This window comes from Balaenoptera acutorostrata, chromosome 2, assembly GCF_949987535.1.
Source record: "Balaenoptera acutorostrata chromosome 2, mBalAcu1.1, whole genome shotgun sequence".
NCBI classification, from domain to species: Eukaryota; Metazoa; Chordata; class Mammalia; order Artiodactyla; family Balaenopteridae; genus Balaenoptera; species Balaenoptera acutorostrata.
Genome location: NC_080065.1, coordinates 38555774 through 38580908, shown reverse-complemented (window position 1 = coordinate 38580908; position 25135 = coordinate 38555774). Strand labels below are relative to the sequence as shown.

Genomic DNA, 25135 nt, shown 5'->3' with positions numbered 1-25135 from the left:
GCAGTGGTTCTCAACCAGGAAGATTTTCTCCCTTAGGTGGCATTTGACAAGGTCAGGGACATTTTTGGTTGTCTCATGTTGGGTGGAGGTGTGTTGCTGGCATCTAGTGTGAAAAGACCAGGGACGCTGCTAACGTCCTATCATGGAGGCAAAGCAGCCTCCACACTAAGGACTTATCTGACCTAAAACATCAATAATGCCAAGATGGAGAAACCCAAGTCTAGAGAGAGAAGCTTTAGATGGATGGTAGCCCAGCCAAGTTAGGCAAGTAAGAATTAAATTCTTGGGGCAACCCTTGTTTTTTTCAAGTCTCATGGACATTCTTCATACTCGTTTAGGGCTTAAGTGAGTGTTTAGGGGAAGCTCAGATATTAATGCAGTGAGAGAAAAGTTAATGTAGAAGCAGGCTGCACTAAATTCTTTCTTGGATGCCCTTTCCTGAGTATGTTTCAAAGTAAGTTGATAGGTTGCCACTTCTTTTTTTTTTTAATTTTATTTTTTTATACAGCAAGTTCTTATTAGTTATCTATTTTATACATATTAGTGTATATATGTCAATCCCGATCTCCCAATTCATCCCACCACCACCCCCCTACCCTGCTCTTCCCCCTTGGTGTCCGTACGTTTGTTCTCTACATCTGTGTCTCTATTTCTGCCTTGCAAACCAGTTCATCTGTACCATTTTTCTAGATTCTACATATATGCGTTAATATACGATATTTGTTTTTCTCTTTTTGACTTACTTCACTCTGTATGACAGTCTCTAGATCCATCCACGTCTCTACAAATGACCCAGTTTCGTTCCTTTTTATGGCTCAGTAATATTCCATTGTATCTATATACCACATCTTCTTTATCCATTCATCTGTCGATGGGCATGTAGGTTGCTTCCATGACCTGGCTATTGTAAACAGTGCAGCAGTGAACACTAGGGTGCATGTGTCTTTGGAATTATGGTTTTCTCTGGGAATCAGACTCCCTGACTTCAGGTTACCACTTCTTTATAAAAGATTTAACTCTCTGATATGATTGGAACTCCCAGAGCAACACTGTTTGGGTGTAGTCTCACTTCATCCCAAATCCTTGCAGCCAACCACAGATTCGCTACAATCAGTGCTGAGTTAACCCTCCCCCTAGTACAGTCTCAGGGATGAGAATCAATCTTTTATGCAGAGCCTGATGCATGTTGGATGCAGACCCACCGGGACAGTTTTTAATGATGGAGTCTTGGCTTTGTGGTCCCGCCCCCTAGAGCATGAGCCAGTTTAGAAGATGAACTCAATAACTGAGCGTTTGCCACTTTAAGCTCCACCACTTTTAAACTGCTTTCAGTGTAAATTATTCTAAAATGATCCCACATACCTTTGCCTTTTGCAACAGATGATACCGCAATTAATTTAATCTTCTCTTAATGGTTTTAAGATATCATTGTTCTTTGTTATAAAGCAGAAACTAACACACCATTGTAAAGCAGTTATACTTCAATAAAGATGTTTAAAAAAAAAAAAAGATATCATTGTTATGGATGTCAGTTGTTAATCCCTGTAACTGCTTTATGCACTGAGACAGAAACAGTGGTTCAAGCAAAGTGTTTACTTCACTGAAGTTCTTGTGGCCTTAGTAGTTAAGTGAAGCTTGCTGTTTTGAGCTCCCTGCCTTCAAGGTCACCAGACATAGAGGGTGAGCATTTTCTGAAGAAGTAGAAAGAAATCAAGAAGGTCTGACATGCACTCTCTCACCCATTTCATAGGCTGTGAACTCGCCAATGAATCTGGACTTGCAGAGATAAGCCAGTAAATGTGCAAACTCAGTTTTTTACATGATTTTTTGATATGAACTAATCAAGTGCTGACTATTAACCATGCTCTGAGTGGCTAAGTGCTTTTCATGCATTATTTAATTCCATCCTCATAACAACCCTACGAGATAGGTCCAAGTATTTATCCCCATTTCACAGACACGGGAGGCTGAGGCAGAGAGACACTGAACAATTTGCCTAAATGACAGAACCCAGATTTGAAGCCAGACAGTCTGACCCCACAGCTTTGTTTTAACCACAACTCCAGAGGCTGCAAAATGATAGCCTGTGGGCTAAGCGTGGCCCAGAGATATGTTTTGCTTGACTCACATATGTAACTTTGGAGTCACTGTCTGAAGTTAGGCAGCCTGTGCCTGGCGCAAAGGCTCAGCCACGGGGCGAGCAAAATCCAGGCCCCACTTGACTCGCATAGCCACGGGCACCGGCATGAAGGAAGGGATGCCATTTTCTAATTTGGAAAAAGGAGTCAGATGAGCTAGAGGCAACCCTGGTTGTCAACAATTTGGGTTCTTCGCATGAAATTCCAAATTTATGGCTTCTCAGGGAATAAAAAAGGAGGAAAGAGGGAAGGAGAAAAGAAAAAAGGAAGGAAGGAGGAGAGAGACACAGGGAGGGAGGGGGGTAGTTAGAGCCAGTATTCCTCCGTGGTGACAGTTTTTCTAGAAGGGACATGTGCTTGCCTGTGAGCAACTGGCTTCACACATTTCTGTTACCTGCCAAGATGCCACAGGCTGTCCAAGTTTGTGACCTCTGTATTCCATTACGATTCTGGCATTTTGTTTTAAAAATCCCCTCTTGAAAATGGGTCCACTCACAGCTCTTCAGCTAAGTTTTAGCCCCCTCTGCAGAGGGGCAAAAAGCAAGTCCAGCTCCTGAGCTGACAAGCAGGGTGGATTCTGTTTTCCTTTGCAGGCTGAAATTCTTGTTTTTTAGGACACACTGTTCTCTTGAGGCTCTATGCCTGGCAGCCAAAAACAAACAAACAAACAAAAAAAAACCCCCCAACTTTGTGTGTGGGCAGCCAGGTGTGGGGCAAGGACTTAGGCATCTCATAACTGCGTCCTTATCAAGGTGCAAACCGCCACATGAGTGTCTACATTTTGGAGGCATCACTATCCCTTCTCCTTACACCTCAGTAGGCCTCACCCAGGCCTGGAGCTTGGGGACAATCAACAAAGAGCCACGGGAATGGTGACTGGAAGATAAAGGTTACTGCTGACTGAACAGTAGTCATGTGGGGGGGTGCCAGACATTCCCCGCCTCACCTAGCACTCCGGCGTATGCCACAGCTGTCTCTGCCAAGCTGACGTGGTCCAGTGGTTCCTAGTGGTCTCCCCAGGCCCTTACCAAAGGACCTGCTAGCTGGTCTACAGAGACACCTGTTGCCAATACAGTAAGTGGCTAGGAGACCTGGAGCGTCACCACCCTTCCCTACAGTTGTCTGAAGACATCAAGCAGTCACCACTCCTCACTGGCATGTGCCATGTTTTACTATGGAAGCCAGAAGGAAATCATTCTGTCCACTGGATCTATCTCGTACCAGGAGATTAGAGAGGGATAATAACTTTTATCAAATTCACTGGAAACAAGGGAAAGCAAGATCAGTAAGAGTTTGGACCAGAGATTTTCAACGTTTCCATGCATCAGAATGACCTCTTGTAAAAGAAACTGTAAATTGCCTATTTAATAACAATTCTCCCCTACTTCTGTACCTATAGAACACATTTTTATGGGGTTGTCAATGTGCTCAGCTTAAAACAAACCAAAAACCTCCACATTTTCCAGGTTCTTCCCTTGCAGAAAGGAATGGCCCTATGATGCTGACTAATGAGATATAAGTTGAAGTCACCAAGTAGGACATCTAAGAAGATAACAACCTTGGCTGGATTCTCCATTTACCTTTTATCCTTCACCCTTCAAATTCTTGCCTTGAAACATGGTGCCTGGATCTCCTGCAGCTATTTTGTGAGCATGAGGAAGAAGGCAACATGGTAAGGATCATGGATTAGAAAGCTAGAAGAAGCTGATGACGTTTGCTAATAGAGACTATAATACTTTTGGCATGGGAACTTTGCAATTTACTTAATTTTTCTGAGTCTCAGTTTTCTGAAGGATTATATTACTTCCCTTGCAGTGTCTTTATGGGGATTTAAATGAGCTAATGTGTGTGAAATTGCCTCACAGTGACTAATATAAATTGGCTAATCCAGTCAACAAATAAATCATTCCTTTCTCCCTTCTAATCAGATCTCCAGACTCAAGGAGAAAGTAAGCCATTCTTGCTTGCTACTGGCTAACACTTTCAAAGCAGGCCTCTGAATAAAGTGTTTGTATAAAGTGTTTTTTGACTTGGTGTCAATTGGCACAGATACTACTGAGTAAACAAGACTCCAGGCAAATGAAAGAGATTCCCTTCAAGGTGAGTAGCAGGAAACCAAGGTAAGTAGCAGATGGGGCCTTGCAAGGCTGAAGTAGAGGGAAGGCGTGGCCTGGCTCAGTAGGGAACCTAAGAGTATCTGAGATACAGCAACCATCAGGAAGTTTCCTAAGTCCCCTTACAGCCCAAGACATTTGTCTCCCAGGAAATCATGGCAAAATGGAAAAGCAAAGAAGAAGAGCCATCCATTTATGACTTCAGGGCCTGAAGACCTGACACCAAGGTGGGGCCTGCCATTCCTCCCCACAACTACAAAACACACACGTTATTTTGACACCGATGTGCATGTGAGTCACCTGTGAATAGTGACTTTTCCAGTGTTTTCCACTTTACAAAAAATTATAGAGGAGCTTCAAGATGGCGGAAGAGTAAGACATGGAGATCACCTTCCTCCCCACAAATACATCAGAAATACATCTACATGTGGAACAACTCCTACAGAACACCTACTGAACGCTGGCAGAAGACCTCAGACTTCCCAAAAGGCAAGAAACTCCCCACATACCTGGAGAGGGCAAAAGAAAAAAGAAAAAACAGAGACAAAAGAATAGGGATGGGACCCGCACCAGTGGGAGGGAGCTGTGAAGGAGGAAAGGTTTCCACACACTAGGAAGCCCCTTTGCAGGCGGAGACTGTGGGTGGCGGAGGGGGAGCTTCGGAGCCACGGAGGAGAGCGCAGCCACAGGGGTGCGGAGGGCAAAGCGGAGAGATTCCCGCACAGAGGATCGGTGCCGACCAGCACTCACCAGCCCGAGAGGCTTGTCTGCTCAACCGCCGGGGCAGGCGGGGGCTGGGAGCCGAGGTTTGGGCTTAGGAGGTTGGATCCCACGGAGAGGACTGTGGTTGGCAGTGTGGACACAGCCTGAAGGGGGCTAGTGCACCACAGCTATCTGGGAGGGAGTCCGGGAAAAGGTCTGGATCTGCCTAAGAGACAAGGGACCATTGTTTCCGGGTGTATGAGGAGCCTGTGCAGCCCGCCACTGCCAGGGTCCCGGGATCCAGGGACAACTTCCCCGGGAGAACACATGGCGCACCTCAGGCTGCTGCAACATCACACCGGCTGCTGCCGCCGCGGGCTCGCCCCGCATCCATACCCCTCCCTCCCCCCGGCCTGAGTGAGCCAGAGACCCCGAAGCAGCTGCTCCTTTAACCCCGTCCTGTCTGAGCGAAGAACAGATGCCCTCAGGTGACCTACATGCAGAGGCGGGACCAAATCCAAAGCTGAACCCCAGGAGCTGTGCGAACAAAGAAGAGGAAGGGAAATCTCTCCCAGCAGCCTCAGGAGCAGCGGATTAAATCTCCACAATCAGCTCGATGTACCCTGCATCTGCAGAATACCTGAATAGACAACGAATCATCCCAAATTGAGGCAGTGGACTTTGGGAGCAATGATATATATATTTTTTTCCTTTTTGTCTTTTTGTGAGTGTGTATGTGTATGCTTCTGTGTGTGATTTTGTCTGTATAACTTTGCTTTTACCATTTGTCCGGAGGTTTTGTCTGTCCGTTTTTTTGTTTTTTGTTTTTTTAGTATAGTTTTTAGCACTTGTTATTGGTGGATTTGTTTTTTTGGTTTGGTTGCTCTCTTCTTACTTTTTTTTTTATTGCTTAAAAAATTTTTATTTTTAATAATTATTTTTTATTTTAATAACGTTATTTTATTTTACTTTATTTTTCTTTCTTTCTTTCTTTTTTTCTCCCTTTTATTCTGAGCTGTGCTGATGACAGGGTCTTGGTGCTCTGGCCAGGCATCAGGCCTGTGCTTCTGAGGTGGGAGAGCCGAGATCAGGACACTGCTCCACCAAAGACCTCCCAGCTCCACGTAATACCAAATGGTGAAAATCTTCCAGAGATCTCCCTCTCAACACCAAGACCCAGCTCCACTCAACCACCAGCAAGCTACAGTGCTGGACACCCTATGCCAACTAGCCACCCAAACAACTAGCAAGACAGGAACACAACCCCACCCATTGGCACAGAGGCTGACTAAAATCATAATAAGGTCACAGACACCCCAAAACACACCACTGGACGTGGACCTGCCCAACAGAAAGACAAGATCCAGCCTCATCCACCAGAACACAGGCACTAGTCCCCTACACCAGGAAGCCTACACAACACACTGAAACAACCTTAGTCACTCGGGACAGACACCATAAACAACAGGAACTACGAACCTGCAGCTTGTAAAAAGGAGACCCCAAACACAGTAAGTTAAGCAAAATGAGAAGACAGAGAAACACACAGCAGATGAAAGAGCAAGGTAAAAACCCACCAGACCAAACACATGAAGAGAAAATAGGCAGTCTACCTGAAAAAGAATTCAGAATAATGATAGTAAAGATGATCCAAAATCTTGGAAATAGAATGGAGAAAATACAAGAAATGTTTAATAAGGACCTAGAAGAACTAAAGAGCAAACAATGATGAACAACACAATAAATGAAATTAAAAATTCTCTACAAGGAATCAATAGCAGAATAACTGAGACAGAAGAACGTATAAGTGACCTGGAAGATAAAATAGTGGAAATAACTACTGCAGAGCAGAATAAAGAAAAAAGAATGAAAAGAATTGAGGACAGTCTCAGAGGCCTCTGGGACAACATTAAATGCACCAACATTCAAATTATAGGGGTCCCAGAAGAAAAAGAGAAAAAGAAAGGGACTGAGAAAATATTTGAAGAGATTATAGTTGAAAACTTCCCTAATACGGGAAAGGAAATAGTTAATCAACTCCAGGAAGTACAGAGAGTCCCATACAGGATAAATCCAAGGAGAAACACGCCAAGACACATATTAATCAAACTATCAAAAACTAAATACAAAGAAAAAATATTAAAAGCAGCAAGGGAAAGACAACAAATAACACATAAGGGAATCCCCATAAAGTTAACAGCTGATCTTTCAGCAGAAACTCTGCAAGCCAGAAGGGAGTGGCAGGACATATTTAAAGTGATGAAAGGGAAAAACCTACAACCAAGATTACTCCACCCAGCAAGGATCTCATTCAGATTCGATGGAGAAATTAAAACCTTTACAGACAAGCAAAAGCTAAGAGAATTCAGCACCACCAAACCAGCTTTACAACAAATGCTAAAGGAACTTCTCTAGGCAGGAAATACAAGAGAAGGAAAAGACCTACGATAACAAACCCAAAACAATTAAGAAAATGGTAATAGGAACATGCATATCGATAATTACCTTAAATGTAAATGGATTAAATGCTCCAACCAAAAGACACAGACTGGCTGAATGGATACAAAAACAAGACCCATCTATATGCTGTCTACAAGAGACCCACTTTAGACCTAGGGACACATACAGACTGAAAGTGAGGGGATGGAAAAAGATATTCCATGCAAATGGAAATCAAAAGAAAGCTGGAGTAGCAATTCTCATATCAGACAAAATAGACTTTAAAACAAAGACTATTACAAGAGACAAAGAAGGACACAACATAATGATCAAGGGATCAATCCAAGAAGAAGACAGCACAATTGTAAATATTTATGCACCCAACATAGGAGCACCTCAATACATAAGGCAAATGCTAACAGCGATAAAAGGCAGAATTGACAGTAACACAATCATAGTAGGGGACTTAAACACCCCACTTTCACCAATGGACAGAGCATCCAAAATGAAAATAAATAAGTAAACACAAGCTTTAAATGATATATTTAACAAGATGGACTTAATTGATATTTATAGGACATTCCATCCAAAAACAACAGAATATACTTTCTTCTCAAGTACTCATGGAACATTTTCCAGGATAGACCATATCTTGGGTCACAAATCAAACCTTGGTAAATTTAAGAAAATTGAAATCGTATCAAGTATCTTTTCTGACCACAACGCTATGAGACTAGATATCATTTACAGGAAAGAATCCATACAAAATACAAACACATGGAGGCTAAACAATACACTACTTAATAACCAAGAGATCACTGAAGAAATCAAGGAGGAAATCAAAAAATACCTAGAAACAAATGACAATGAAAACACAGTGACCCAAAACCTATGGGATGCAGCAAGAGCAGTTCTAACAGAGAAGTTTATAGCAATACAATCCTACCTTAAAAAACAAGAATCATCTCAAATAAACAACCTAACCTTATACCTAAAGCAATTAGAGAAAGAAGAACAAAAAAACCTCAAAGTTAGCAGAAGGAAAGAAATCATAAAAATCAGATCAGAAATAAATGAAAAAGAAATGAAGGAAATGATTGCAAAGATCAATAAAATTAAAAGCTGGTTCTTTGAGAAGATAAAAAAAATGGATAAACCATTAGCCAGACTCATCAAGAAAAAAGGGAAAAGACTCCAATCAATAGAATCAGAACTGAAAAAGGAGAAGTAACAACTGACACTGCAGAAATACAAAGGATCATGAGTGATTACTACAAGCAACTATATGCCAATAAAATGGACAACCTGGAAGAAATGGACAAATTCTTAGAAATGCACAACATTCTGAGAAGAAATAGAAAATATAAATAGACCAATCACAAGCACTGAAATTGAAACTGTGATTAAAAACCTTCCAACAACACAAAAGCCCAGGACAAGAAGACTTCACAGGTGAACTCCATCAAACATTTAGAGAAGAGCTAACACCTATCCTTCTCAAACTCTTCCAAAATATAGTAGAGGGAGGAACACTCCCAAACTCATTCTATGAGGCCGCCATCACCCTGATACCAAAACCAGACAAAGATGTCACAAAGAAAGAAAACTACAGGCCAATATCACTGATGAACATAGATGCAAAAATCCTCAACAAAATACTAGCAAACAGAATCCAACAGCATTTTAAAAGGATCATACACCATGATCAAGTGGGGTTTATCCCAGGAATGCAAGGATTCTTCAATATACGCAAATTAATCAGTGTGATACACCAGATTAACAAATCGAAGGAGGAAAACCATATGATCTCAACAGATGCAGAAAAAGCTTTCAACAAAATTCAATGCCCATTTATGATAAAAACCCTACAGAAAGTAGGCATAGAGGGAACTTACCTCAACATAATAAAGGCCGTATATGACAAACTCACAGCCAACATCGTCCTCAATGGTGAAAAACTGAAACCATTTCCACGAAGATCAGGAACAAGGCAAGGTTGCCCACTCTCACCACTATTATTCAACATTGTTTTGGAAGTTTTAGCCACAGCAATCAGAGAAGAAAAAGAAATAAAAGGAATCCAAATCGGAAAAGAAGAAGTAAAGCTGTCACTGTTTGCAGATGACATGATACTATACATAGAGAATCCTAAAGATGCTACCAGAAAATTACTAGAGCTAATCAATGAATGTGGTAAAGTAGCAGGATACAAAATTAATGCACAGAAATCTCTTGCATTCCTATACAGTAATGATGAAAAATGTGAAAGTGAAATTAAGGAAACACTCCCATTTACCATTGCATCAAAGAGACTAAAATACCTAGGAATAAAACCTACCTAAGGAGACAAAAGACCTGTATGCAGAAAACTATAAGACACTGATGAAAGAAATAAAAGATGATATAAACAGATGGAGAGATATACCATGTTCTTGGATTGGAAGGATCACCATTGTAAAAATGACTATACTACCTAAAGCAATCTACAGATTCAATGCAATCCCTATCAAACTACCACTGGCATTTTTCACAGAACTAGAACAAGAAATTTCACAATTTGTATGGAAACACAAAAGACCCCAAATAGCCAAAGCAATCTTGAGAAAGAAAAACAGAGCTGGAGGAATCAGGCTCCTGGACTTCAGACTATACTACAAAGCTACAGAAATCAAGACAGTATGGTACTGGCACAAAAACAGAAATATAGATCAATGGAACAGGATAGAAAGCCCAGAGATAAACCCAGGTATATATGGTCACCTTATCTTTGATAAAGGAGGCAAGAATATACAATGGAGAAAAGACAGCCTCTTCAATAAGTGGTGCTGGGAAAACTGGATAGCTAAATGTAGATGAATGAAATTAGAACACTCCCTAACACCATACACAAAAATAAACTCAAAATGGATTAAAATAAAGACCTAAATGGAAGGCCAGACACTATAAAACTTTTAAAGGAAAACATAGGCAGAACATTCTATGACATAAATCACAGCAAGATCCTTTTTGACCCATCTCCTAGAGAAATGGAAATCAAAACAAAAATAAACAAATGGGACCTAATGAAACTTAAAAGCTTTTGCACAGCAAAGGAAACCATAAACAAGACCAAAAGACAACTCTCAGAATGGGAGAAAATATTTGCAAATGAAGCAACTGACAGAGGATTAATCTCCAAAATTTACAAGCAGCTCATGCAGCTCAATATCAAAAAAACAAACAACCCAATCCAAAAATGGGCAGAAGACCTAAATAGACATTTCTCCAAAGAAGATATGCAGATTGCCAACAAACACATGAAAGGATGCTGAACATCACTAATCATTAGAGATATGCAAATCAAAACTAAAATGAGATATCACCCTGCACCGGTCAGAATGGCCATCATCAAAAAATGTATAAACAATAAATGCTGGAGAGGATGTGGAGAAAAGGGAACCCTCTTGCACTGCTGCTGGGAATGTAAATTGATACAGCCACTATGGAGAACAGTATGGAGGTTCCTTAAAAAACTAAAAATAGTACTACCATATGACCCAGCAATCCCACTACTGGGCATGTACCCTGAGAAAACCATAATTCAAAAAGAGTCATGTACCACAATGTTCATTGTAGCTCTATTTACAATAGCCAGGACATGGGAGCAACCTAAGTGTCCATCGACAGATGAATGGATAAAGAAGATGTGGTACACATATACAATGGAATATTACTCAGCCATAAAAAGAAACGAAATTGAGTTATTTGTAGTGAGGTGGATGGACCTAGAGTCTGTCATACAGAGTGAAGTAAGTCAGAAAGAGAAAAACAAATACCGTATGCTAACACATATATATGGAATCTAAGGAAAAAAAAAATGGTCATGAAGAACCTAGGGGCAGGACAGGAATAAAGACACAGACCTACTAGAGAATGGACTTGAGGACACGGGGAGGGGGAAGGGTAAGCTGGGACAAAGTGAGAGAGTAACATTGACATATATACACTACCAAATGTAAAACCAATAGCTAGCGGGAAGCAGTCGCAAGCACAGGGAGATCAGCTCGGTGCTTTGTGACCACCTACAGGGGTGGGATAGGGAGGGTGGGAGGCAGACGCAAGAGGGAGGGGATATGAGGATATATGTATATGTGTAGCTGATTCACTTTGTTATAAAGCAGAAAGTAACACACCATTGTAAAGCAGTTACACTCCAATAAAGATGTTAAAAAAAAAGAAAAAAAAATTATAGAATTCCACAGTTTCTCTTTTCTAACCAGCAGTTTCTTGGCACCCAGAGACATGAGTCTGGTAACTTCCTTTTCTTTAAAGCAGACATCAGCACACTTTCACTGGCAAGGGCCAGAGAGTAAATATTTTCAGCTTTGTGGTCCATACGGTTTCCGTTGCAACTATTCAGCTCTGCTGCTGTAATGAGAACCCAGCCACTGATAACATGGAAAGGAATGGACGTGGCTGTGTTCCAATTAAATCACATTCAAAAAGCAGGTGGCCTCTTTTTGCCAAAAGTTTGGCAGTCTCTGCCTCAAAGGACACTGGAACCATGCAAAACCAAAGAAGAAACATTTGTGGAGACGTAAGACTCTCTCACCAATAATCATTACCTTGAAAGAAGCCAGAGGGCTTGAAGTAAAACCAACAGAGGAAAGGGAAGGAGAGGGCAGAGGCAGACATTCCCACAACATGAGACACTGCCTATCATGCAAAGCCACTGACTCAAATGTTCCAAGATTAATGCAAATTGTGATAAGGAAAGGCAGAGAACGCCATCTGATTGCACAGAAGGGTTAAGATAAATAAATTCAAGTGAATAAAATAATCTGTAGACTACAGCATGGGGGTTCCATACAAAGGTCAGGGAACCATTAGGAGTGGATGGGAAATATCAGTAAGAATTTCAGCCTTTGGCTCTTCAAGGACAAAAGTAGGACAAGAGGCAGATAGGAGGTAAGAGGTTGGGGCAGGAGCAGAACACAAGGTCCAAACAGATGCCCTCCAAACATCAGAGGCCCCTCACTCCTGGTCCCAGCACCGCTTGGCACTGGTGTCATTGCTCCGCTTTCTTCCTTACTCACATGCAAAGTGTTCATATGATGAAAATAACCTATGTGGGATGAAACGTGGAGAAAGTAAGGAAAATAGGGAATGCACTGGAGAAAAATTAGTCAGAGGACGATCATCAGGCCTGGCGCAGCTTTCGGGAAGGCTGGTTTTTGGCTTTTCCGTGGCTGTTACTGTCTCCTACAAATGTACTTTTGTTTCACTACTCTCCTTGCCCTGAACTCCATTCCAACTTCTTTCATAAATAACAGCCAACATTTACGAAATACTTACATCGTGGCAAAGTTCTAAGCATGTTATGTATACATATGTTGATCTTCTTGATCCTCAACTCCGTGAGGTAGGTCCTATTATTGTTCTCATTGAAAAGATGAGGCAACTGAGTCACAAAGGAGTAATTTTTCCAGAGCTACACAGCTAAGGCGCAACAAAGCTGAAACTGGAACCCAGACAGTCTGGCTGCAGCGTCTATGCTCTCGGCCATCATGTTTCCCCGAGTTCACCCAGCCTTCCTACTCCACATCCCAAAAGCTAGCACCTCACACCAACAACTCCACTCCACCCTCCAGCGCATGTCAGTATGTATTTTTTCCATTTTCTTGAGAAAATGTAATACAACTTTCAGATACAATTACCAATTTATAGAAAATAAAGAGGACAGAAAAACATCTCAAAAGATACCACGGGGAAGCAATCAGCAAAATCCAGGCTGTAGTGAACTCTCCAGAACAAACAGTTCAGTTTCTTCAACCAATAAATTGCAGATAGAGACAGAGGGAGAGAGAAGGAGAGAGATTTTGAACCTACAGATTAAAAGGGATTTAAAAGACTTGTAACCAATTGCAATATGTGGAAATTTGGAGCCTGACTCAAACTATCAAAAATTATGACATGTATGAGATAATTGTAATTTGAACAGTATATGAATATTCAATGAGTTAAAGAATTACTGTTAATCTTAAATATAATAATGGTATTATGAATACACCTTAAAATGCGATCTTTTAAATAAATGAGGTGATAAATATATTAACTAGATGGAGGAATCCTTTTACAAGGTACACATATCAAATTATCATAATGCACACTTTATCTCACAATTTTATCAATTACACCTCAATAAATCTGGGGAAAAAGGAAAAAATTCTCATTTTTTAGAGACGTATACTGAAATATACTAATGAATGAAATGAAATGATGTCTGGATTTGTTTCCAAATAATATGGGAGGGGGAAATTAGGTGGGGCAGAGATGAAATAAGATTGCCATGAGTTGATACTATTGAAGCTGGGTAATAGCTATTTGAAGTTCACTAAACTATTCTGCGTAATTTTATAAATGTTGAAAACTTTATATAACAAGAACTTTATAAAAGTTTGAAGGAAAGACATTCTAGGGCTTAAAAATAAGACATCAGGCAAGGAGGAATTTCTAAATTTATTGGTATTTCACCTGTATGTACATGCATAGTTTCTTCCTCCTTCCACAGCTGTTTTAAAGCTTAAGGGAAGAGTTTAGAGGAACTTCAAGTAGGGGAGTAAACTGTTCTTGTTCCTGAAAGATAAGCCTGGGAAATGCTGGGATAACCTGCAAGTTAGTTTCTTAATGAATGAATTTCTTGAATGTCACTCACATACTCCCAGCAATGAAGTATAACCCTCTATAACCCCCTCCAGTGCTTCCCCATGCTGCTGACAAGCTCAGGGTAGAAAGCATAAGGAGGAAGAAAAATCACACCCAAAGGTCTCGGGATTGGAGGGTGAAAAGGAAATACTCAGTGGAGGGAAGTATGGAACATCTACACACACAGAGTGAAAGGCCATATGGTGTCATGTTCAAGTGACTGTCCCAAGAGAGCTAGGTTTCAATCTCAGGCCCACAACTAGTCAGCTGAGCAAGCCTAGAGGGTCAGTTAACCACTGTGGACCTCAACAGTTTTATCTGAAAATTGAAGGATTTGGATTAAAATTCCCAGGACAATCCATCATCTCAGAGGTAAAACTAAAGATTTATGCTCTTAAAAGCTGGCTTGAACACTAGACCCAGTTAGATTACCCAGTTCCAGTCTAACGAAAGCTGCTTTGAAAGGTTACCACTGAGCCACAGAGCCCTGGGTTTTTGGCAAGACAAAGAAACCAGGTGAAATTAGTGAAGTCAGGAGGAAACTATGTTGAATAAGATGAAATGTGAAAAGTAATACGCCCTGCACTGGGATCAATGACTCAACTAAGGCAGTAAATTATGGATGAAAATGACGGATGAGAATATATGCATTTTTTTGTCAGGACACTGCTAACCCTGGGTATTCAGCCATCCACAGGTGCCAGTTGTCCTGAAGGCAATCTGTCCTTCAACAGCTGTAGTCAGTATTCTGTTGGACAAGGCATACCCAACACAAACCCACAGGCCAAATACCGCCTCAACTTCCAGGAACTAGGCTCCTACCTACAATGCAACGCATGGATTTCCATTTGGCATCCCCCAATCAGGCACAGCTCCAGACCTGCATATCTCAGTACAGATGTATCGAACGTATCCTGCCTTAAGCTTTCTGCATGTCATCAGGTCTGCATCAAGACTTTAAGAAAAAAAAAAAAAAAATTGGTCCAGTTTGCTATGTGACCTTGAAAGAGAACAAGTCATTGGAAATGAAGAAGCCCGGTATATTCAATTAGTTGACAATACTTCTGACCTAAAATGGCAGAAATCATTCACTAGTCACAAAGAACTAATTCCCTCTGCTCAGAAAGCCTAATTATGTTTGTGCTTACGCTTCCCCTTCCGACACAAAGTACCTCTTCACAAAGCAGCGAGGCTTCCGCCTGTGTTGCCTCAGCTGGTCTTGACAAGAGACGAGGTGAGTCACAGGAGCAGCCTGGCAGCCTCTCGATCTGCAGTATCTCTTTACCCAGGGCTAAGCCACAGCCAGCCAGACACCCGCAGCCTTTTCTTCCCTTCTTAATAGAAAGAAGGGCGTTCCCAAAGGATCAGGGCTACTCGACATAATTCGTAGAATTACTGGTGACTTAGCAGGCAGAGCTGCTGTCAAGAGTGGATCTGGGTATGTGGTGAAGGGGAGCACAGATAGGACTGACTTCATCTTCAGGAAAGCTTCTGCCCCAAAACTAACCTGCAGCAAGAGATGAAATATTCACCATCATCTCCAGCAGAATGAAAACATATAGAGCTAACTACCTCCGAGATTCCTGAGCTCCACCCTCCATCAGATCACTGCAAGCTAAGGCTTTCATGCTTCCTCTACTGCAAGGGTTTCTTCCTGAAATTTGAAGATACGTACACAAGATTCAGTTACCTAAACGAATAGCTCTCTACTCCAATCCAAATGAACATACTACCTCATATGTCAGGGTTGGGCTAATTTTGAGGCCCGTACTTTTTTTTCTGATCTCGCAGTAATAGGGCAGTGACAAAAGGCTGTCCAGAGGAAAAACAAGAGATGGTGACAGGGTGGGCGGGGGTGGTGGTGGTAGTTATGTTTAATACAGGATGAATAACATAAGGAAAATATGTTAATAAATAGAGTAACCAATATTAATAACCCACTAGGCTGGCAAGCAACATGTGAGATGACTGTAATATTGGTGGAAAAAATTAGCTAATACATAATGCATAAGTCTCTCAGGGGGATAGGGAAGACAACTTTTACTCTTCAGCCATACCATGTCACTCTCAACGGAGTCTACTGCTGTATTCTTTTTCTGTGTGCACATCTCTCATTACATGCAAGGTGCCTAGAACATTCTATAAATACTTATGAGATAGATGGAGTGAACTGAATGTGTCACGGGCACACCTTCCTTCTAGCTATTATTTTCCCTTCTCTTTCTTGCTTGTCTGTAAAAGCAACAAGTACCTTATAAACGTCTCTGTCCTCCTCAAAAAAAGCAGGGGGAGGGGGGCAGAATTGGAAGGCATGTGACTTAGTTAAATGTGTCACTTAGCTCCATACATGTGAAAACAATAAAATGTAGATGCTAGCATATTGTCTCAGTGAGATGGCGCATATTCAGAAACAGAAACACGAAGGAATGGGAGCTTCCATCACCTATCTAAGGGGGATGAGAAATCGGAAACTTAATTCCAACCACTTACATGTCCGGCTCTGATAGCCAAGCATCGCTCCAGAAACAACACATTTTCACAGAGTAATTCACTCCTCTATAAAGGCCAGTGAGCAGAAGTAAATATCCAACATTAAGAAGATTCTCCTTTAGATGTTTAAATTCTGGGAGAGGAGGTCATCCACCCAAGGATCAGCTTGCTCTACATAGTTGTATTCAAGTCAGTTAGCTTTCTTACTTATCCCCCCATTCAGGCTAAGCTGTGCTTGAAGGTACAGAGATGTCTGTGACTGCGTCACAGCAAATTTCCAGAAGCCAGAGTGCCAAGCGATGGCTTCAGATTCTAGGTTAGTTACATGGATGGTATGTCTCCTGGATTCTGCCACTTCCATGTTATCCATCCATGCTCGATGGTATTGGAGGAGTTTTAGACAAGAGAGGACATAAGGAGACATTTTTTTCCCCTAACAAGTCTTGAATAATGAGGGTCAGTTTCTAGATATTAGGAGTTTGAATAGGGCTCCATTCCTTCTTGAGCTACATTACTAGTACCCAGCAAGAGAGAGAACAGGGAGGCAAGAGCTCATGTATGATCTCTTCCTTCTCCCTGAAAATGACCATCCTGCCACTTCCAATCAGCCAGGGCATGGTTGCCAATAGTTCCAACAGGAAGAGAAGTGTAATGTCAGCCAGAGAGCCTTAAGGTTCAGTCTTGGTTTTGATGTTCCATTTAGTCTCTGTTGTTCCTTTTGACTTCCTAAAATACTTCAGTTACAGGGTTTATGGCAAGTTTGGCTGTGACAAGTAGAATTAAGTATACGCCGTCCTATGGGACTTAGATTCTCTCAAGCATCCATTAGAGCTCCTATTCCCTGCTGAAGTGAGGAATATTCCCAAGAGACTTGAAGGTTCACTTTCTGCCCTCTGAGAGCTCAGTGTCAGTCTCTTAAATGACCTCCCCATGTTGATTACGTAAAGCCATGTTCGTTGACCTCTAGACAGCTAGGCCTACCTCAGCCGAAAAACCATGATGGAAGAGTTCTGGAATGACTGTGGAATAGGCAAGATAATGAAAATTTTTCCACCCTGGTTGTATTTTACTGATATTATCATAGTCTCTTGGCAAACGAAAGCTGGAAGAAATAGTTCAAGCCTAATACATGTATAAAGTGTGTGTAAAATCGTTAATTGGGCATATGTAGTACACAAAAGCAATGCTTTTAGAAATATCTCTTTTGCACTAAATTTATGAGCATTAGTAGACCCTAAAATGTTACTTTCTTTTCTGCTACCACTGTACATGCATCTCAGTAATAACAGATAATGCACGATGCTTCTAATTATGAGTTAGATCCCACCACAAAATCATTTATTATCAGATACCACAGTCCTCTTAGAAAGTCATATAGAAAGGTCTGAAACAATGTAGCTTATCAATCCATGTAAATACAAAAAGTGATTTTTAGGCACATAACCCTCTAAAGAAACAGGTTTCTAGTCTTTTTTTTTTTTTAATCAGAGTTTGAGAATGTTTAAATATTTTGGCAGTCATTTAAAAAAATACTTGAAAACCTGAAACGAACACAACACTGTTAATCAACTATACTCCAATAAAATTAAAAAACGTACTTGATAACCAAAATTTTAAGAGTCTACTATTAAAAGAACACTTTTCCCAATAATATGATATACCAAATTCCTTCTCTGTTGTAAAGAAAGGCCAGCTTTATTCTAAGCAATGGCTTTCGTTTAACACAGTAAGTCTTCTATCCCCCCACCTCCACTGACACACTTGGCAGCAAAAACCCGTTTTCTGCCTTACAGAATCACTCAAACTAGTAAACCCCCAAGCACTCATGGTGGGCAGGGGGGTGAGCATTAACCTTTTGAAAACACCATTTCCCTTTTATCTTAAATGTACCAAATAATGGCATTTTTACACAATAACATGACTTTCCTGACAGCAGGCATCTGATCTCCCATTACACATTCCATCCCTTTATTTGTGGTGATCTAAACTATTTCTTACATTCTTTGATGCCTCCGCCCTTTAAATACTTGTGTAGGCTTATCTGTGCTTAAGTTAATTTTTGCCCCTTGTCTGCCAAATCCCCATTTAATGCTCAAAACCTTTACCCAGGCAACAGAATTTTTGGTTCCCTTATCTTGAATTTGCATGCACATAAAATACGCCTTTTCATATTGCCCCATGTGTAAAGCCGTACCTTTAAGCTGTGACACCAAGATGTGTTCCCTAATACTTAACCATTCCAAATATATTCCTCCAAAGATTTTTTTTTCCAAATGAGCAGCAAAAAGAAAATCCGGATTATAATTAACATCTGCAAATGTTAGTTCATAATTTACCATTAGTTAATTGTTTAAAATGACTCTTCTACATATAAACATAACCTTACATCAAGTAGAGCCACAGCCCTCTCCGCAGCCCCTTCCTTGGGTCCACCTCTATTTCTGCCTATAGCACAAAAAGCCCATCTGCATCTCCCTGAACATGCACTCCTGGTCTCAGGAAGGACCAACAACAGAAAGAGACCACAGTCAGTTTTTAGCTACACACATCAGATATATTGATTAATAGAGCAAGGTAATTTCTATATGGCTTAAACCTGAATCATAAGCAGTCCCTTGCCCATATTTACCTTTACTTTTTATTTCACTTTTCTCTACCCTTATCTTCCATTCCTCAGTATTAGCCACTTTTTTTTTTTTTTTTTTTTTGCCCACCAATATCCACCACAGGGATTTGCTGGTCTTTTAAACTCAATCCGCCTTTTGCCTGATCATTACAGACCCACCATCCAGTAGTCTGAAGGGCAAAGCTACAGGCTTCACAGTGGCCGTACAATTGCAGACATAAAAGTGATCCTTTTTACAGCTCTGCCTTCTTCAAAATTGCTTACAGAAACAGCGCAAGGAAAAGCCAGAATTGCCTGAATATGATGTAGGGCAAGAGGAGAGGCAGGGGAGAAAAGAGGTCGTGTGGTTTTTCTTTTCCTGCAGCTAGTGGTCACTCTTCTGTGAAGCCCTAGTTCGCTTGCTGTTCAAGGTCTCAAGTCTTACCTAAACTTCCTAATCTTTTGCCTTGAAAATACCACATGCATTCCTGTCTTCATGCCTTAGTGTGACCCACACCTGCTGCCAGGAATGTCCTCTCCCTCCACCTGGGGAGTGAAGTCCCACCCACATGCCCAGCCCTGGCATGAGCCCACGCCTTGGAGGGCAGACCTCCTCATCCATGCCTCATGCCTCATGCCTCCTGCCTCCTGAAGGGCCTGGGGAAATCTGACTCTCCTCATTTAGCACTTTCCATATTCTCCCTTGTAGAACACATACAAAAAAGTATGTCTGTTCTGGAAAAACAGCCACTATGTAGTGATCTAGGGATTGTATAAACATTTCTAATTCTCAAAAGAACTCTGCAACATGGTATTAGCCCCATATTTTATAGAAGAGGAAACAACTTCAGGAAATTGAAGTCATGGGCCCAAGGTCATACTTCAATAGAACTAGGGTATGAATCCAGGCCTACCTGCCTCTGAAACCTGTGGCTGTTTCATTCTGCTCATTGCCTCTATTTCTGAAGTGAAATTAAATGCTTTAAAACCAGGCCTGTATCTTACACCTCTCAGTGTCCTCAGTTTGTACTCTGAGTACTTAATATATATTCATGGAAGGGTTACATTCAAATGAGATTGCATTTCCTGAGTATAACACTATAGAGATAGAGGGCCAAGAGGCAGAAGAAAGCAATCTGGGATTCAAATTTCTGCAGATAATCCATAAAGGTAATGATCCACAGGCATGATAATCCACTGTTGGCTAGATATCCAATTCCACAGAGGTCTCCTGCCTAATTTCATGATGTCAGAGTATAAGTACCAGTGTTTACTTCCATGGCTGTTTCTGCTCATCCAATGAGCTTGCTGGGCCTGGAATTAATCCTTCTGGCTGTTAGAAATATTATGACAACAGCTGGTAATGTCATTTGCAGTGTCCAAAATGGAACTTCCATTTCTCCCACAAGAAAAATTTACGTGTTTCTTCTCAAATGCCAGACTTACTTCAAAATTAAAACCTTCACTTCTCAATTGTTAGATTTTTCTGATGACTAAAAAACACAGTCAAACTAGCCCCCCCGCCCCCCATTACACGTTGTGGTATCATCACGTTTTATAGTCCGGAGTCATTTCAGGAAACATGTTTTAATTGTGAGTTTTGAATCTGTGCAATTACAAGATGAGATACAAATAGATACTACCATATTGCTTTTGGTAGGGGATGGAGGGCACTCTATTTTTTAAAAAGGAAAAGCATGTAAGATTACTTTTTTTTTTTAAAGAAACAAATCTGTCACAGCCACGATATACCATGGCCAGGCAAGATACTGGGCGCCGGGTTAAGGCTTTTTGCCAGGGCAGCCATATCTGTGGAGCACAGCTCACCTGACCAAACTTTGCTGACCTTTCATTTTGCATTCAGAGCTCCGGGCATGGCAAAGTGGCATATGCCAATCAAGGCCACCCCAGCTATCACAAATGCAAATATAGTTAGGTAGATTCAATGGCAAAACATAGTTTTGCCAAGCTAGCTCAGATTTCTAGGCCAGGGTTATAGATACAGTTTGTGCAATTTTGAGAAATTAGTAAGCTCCTTCTATGCATTGGTACACAGCACTCATAATTCATGTGGTGATCCCATTACTGAGAGTAAATGTGGTCTTAGGAAGCATACCACCTAATCCTTCTGGAAAAGATAAAGTAGAAGCCACAGGGGACCAGGTGAGCCATTCCAGTATCTGAGTAAACAATGGATCTCTGACCATCTCAGTAGTCAAAACTTCTCCAAACCATTCCACAGGCTAAGAAGTTCATTTCATGTTTACTCTTCCAAGTCCTACTGGTCACTTGCAAGTACTTGCCCATTTTTTGTACTTTTCCATGTGGGACTGTCTCTTACCAAAATGTTCCTGCTATATTTTTCTTTAGAATCTATAGTATGCTTAGTTTTTGTCTTCTCTTCTTTAGAGAGAGAAAAAAAAAAGGGAAGGTATCTCAGTGAGGTTTAGAGTTCAAAGCTAAATAGAGGGGCAGTTTATTCAGATGGGCACATCCAACACTGCTCTCAAATGTTTATTTTACGACTTTGTCCTATTTTTAAAGTCTTATTTATGAAGATGAATGGCCATAACTTTTGAAATTGGAGAGAACAGCAAAATGCTTAAGCTCAGACATCCAAATGAAACTCCAATGATAATTTATATCAATGCATGATGATTTCCAAAGCAACTCTCTACACAATAGAGGCAAGCCTATCTGTGCCTCTCTATGATAACTCAAAAGTTCTTTTGCTGTTGCATTGCCAAAAATATGCTTCTCAGCAAAATGGCAGTCAATGCATAAAACAATTGCGTGTGTGTCTGTGTGTGTGTGTGGTACCCTGTATTTAGCTACTTAGAAATTATGGAGATCAAGGCATTATAGTCACTCATTTAGGTTTCTAACAGAAAAGGTAAGGAGATCTTTCTTTATTTCAATCCCATATTCTTCTGTTTTCACCTAGCTAATTATCTTATGTGGTTAGAATCAGACATGGTTAAGAGAAGTGGAGGGTCCATTATCAGGCTTGAAGTTGTTATTTTTTGTTTGTTTGTTTGTTTTAAAGATAGCTGGTTAAAAAAATGAAAAGAAGGCCATGTAAATGAGCTGGGAGGATGCTGGGAGGGCACTGGGTAGGTGCGATGGGACCAAGGAAGAACAAATTTGAGAAAGGAAGGGGAAGGCAGAGAAGATTGAGCAGACAGGAGGTGATGGATAGGACAAGAAGTGAGAAGAGAGGACAGGACAAGGAGGCAAAGAGAACAGATGGTGATGGAAGGAACCGGAAGTAGGTAGAACCCCAAATTCCATTGAAAGAAACAGGGAAACAGGGGGTAGTTAAGCATGTGGAATTTGGTGTTAGACTCAAGCTCTACCATGTAGTAACTGAATGAACTTGGGCAAGCTTTCTTAACTTTGGGGATAATTATCTACTTTACAGGGTTATCCTGAGGATTAACTGAGATAATCCATGCAAATGTTTTGTACCTGGTGAGCACTTCCCAAATATTAGCTGTAGTGATGAAGAAGATGAGGATTAATTTGGGTCAAGTATGCATGTGCTTGGCTCAATGGAGAGTCCCCAAATGAGCAACTTGTAGTTTCTCTCCTCCACAAACTTACATTAGGAAGATAAAATATGTACACAAAAGGATTTATTACATAAAATATGAAATAGGTGGTGGGTCTTCAATATTAATTGCACTAAAGAACTCAGAACACCAATACACCCAAACTTTGCCAAGTTAAAAAAAAGAATAGAAAGCAGATGAAATGTGAATAAGGTGTTACATTATAGTTAGAGAACAAATAGGAATATATAGTAATTGTGTGCATAGTAGTTAAAAGGGTAGGTTTTAAAATAGGTGTGAATTTGAACCCAGGTCCATGCAAAGCCATTTACTAATTAGTAACTTTGAACATGTTACGTGTTTCCTGGACCTCTGTTTTCCCCCCCTATAAAAGGGGAGTCCAAATCCCTACTTTATAGATTGTTACATGGATTAAATGAACATATAAATTTAGCATGGTATTTTGATAAATGTGATGTCATTATTACTTTGAGCTTAGTACTTTAGAGTTCATAGTTGATTTAGAGAATACTTTGTATGAGGAAACCAAATAAAACTAGGCTAACAAAGCTTGAAGAAAAGAAGGCAGGAGCCAGAGCATAGGCAGACTCATAGACCGGTGAGTAGACTGGCTGTGCCCATTGTGGTGGGCAGTAGGAGGCAGAAATCAAAGCACATGAAGAGTTTTTATAGACCTGTACACAGAAAACTATAAGGTACTGATGAACGACACTGAAGACACAACAGAAAGATAGTCCATGCTCATGGACTGGAAGAATATTGTTAAAATGTCCCTACTACCCAAAATAATCTACAGCTACAATGCAATCTCTATCAAAATTCCATGGCATTTTTCACAGAAATAGAACAAATGATCCTAAAATTTGTATGGAACCATAAAAGATCCCTAGTAGCCAAAGCATTCTTGAGAAGGATGAACAAGGATGGAGGCACCATGCTCTGATTTCAAACTGTATTACAATGCTGCAGTAATCAAAACAGTATGGTATGGGCATAAAACAGACACACTGATCAACAGAGCAGAATAGAAAGCCCAGAAATAAACCCACATATATATGGTTAATTAGTTTACAACAAAGGAGCCAAGAATGCACCCTGGGGAAAGGACAGTCTCTTAAATAAATGGTGCTGGGAAAACTGGACAGCTACATGTAGAAGAATGAAATTAGAACACTCCCTAACACCAAACACAAAGAATGGAACTGGACCACCATCTTACACCATACACAAAAAATTAACCCAAAATGGATTAAAGACATGAGTGTAAGACCTGAAACCATAAAACTTCAAGCAAATATAGGTGATAAGCTCCTTGACACAGGTCTTGGTGAAGATTTTTTAGATTTGACACCAAAGCAAAGGAAACAAAAGCAAAAATCAAATAAGTAGGACCACATCACATTAAGAAGCTTCTGCACAGCAAAAGAAACCATCAACAAAATGAAAAGACAACCTACTGAATGGGAGAAAATATTTGCAAATCATATCTGATAAGGGGTCAATACCCCAAATATATAAAGAACTCATACAACTCAATAGCAAAAAAACAAAAACACAAACCAATTCGATTTAAAAACGGGCAGAGGATCTGAATAGACATTTTTCCAAATAAGACATACAGATAACCAACAGGTACATGAAAAAGTACTCAACATCACTAATCAGCTGGGACACACAAATCAAAACCACAATGAGATCACTTCACAGCTGTTAGAATGGTTATTAACAAAATGACAAGAAATAACAAGTGTTGGCAAGGATGTGAGGAAAAGGGAACCCTCGTGTACTGTTGGTGGGAATGTAAATTGGTGCAGCCACTACTGAAACCAGTACGGAGGTTCCTCAAAAAATTAAAAACAGAACTACTATATGATCCAGCAGTTCCACTTCTGGATATTTATATCCAAAGAAAATTAAAACACTAACTCAGAAAGATATATGCGTCCCCATGTTCACTGCAGCATTATTTACAATAGCTAAGATATGGAAGCAACCTAAGCGTCCATTAATAGATGAATGGATAAAGAAAATGTGGTACATATATACACACTGGAATATTATTCAGCCATAAAAAATGAAATCTTGCCACTTGCAACAACACAGATGGATCCTGAGAGCATTACACTAAGTGAAATGAGTCAGACAGAGAAAGATAAATACCATATGATCTCACTTATATGTGGAATCTAAACAAAACAAAACTAAGTAACTAAAAACCCTGAGCTCATGGATACAGAGAATAGATTGGCAGTTGTCAGAAGTAGCTGGGGGCCAGGGCAGGGTGGGAGACACAAAATGGTGAAGGGGGTTACAAAGCACAAACTTCTAGGTATAAGTCATAGGGATGTAGTGTACAGCATAGTGAATATAGCTAATACTGCATTGTATATT

The 25135-nt window shown here is 40.5% G+C and overlaps 1 protein-coding gene across 3 annotated transcripts in view; it reads right to left on the bottom strand.

Annotated features, from left to right (window-relative positions):
• GHR (growth hormone receptor) overlaps positions 1–25135 on the bottom strand; it is a 280325-nt gene that overhangs the window by 212619 nt on the left and 42571 nt on the right. The window lies entirely within an intron of this gene.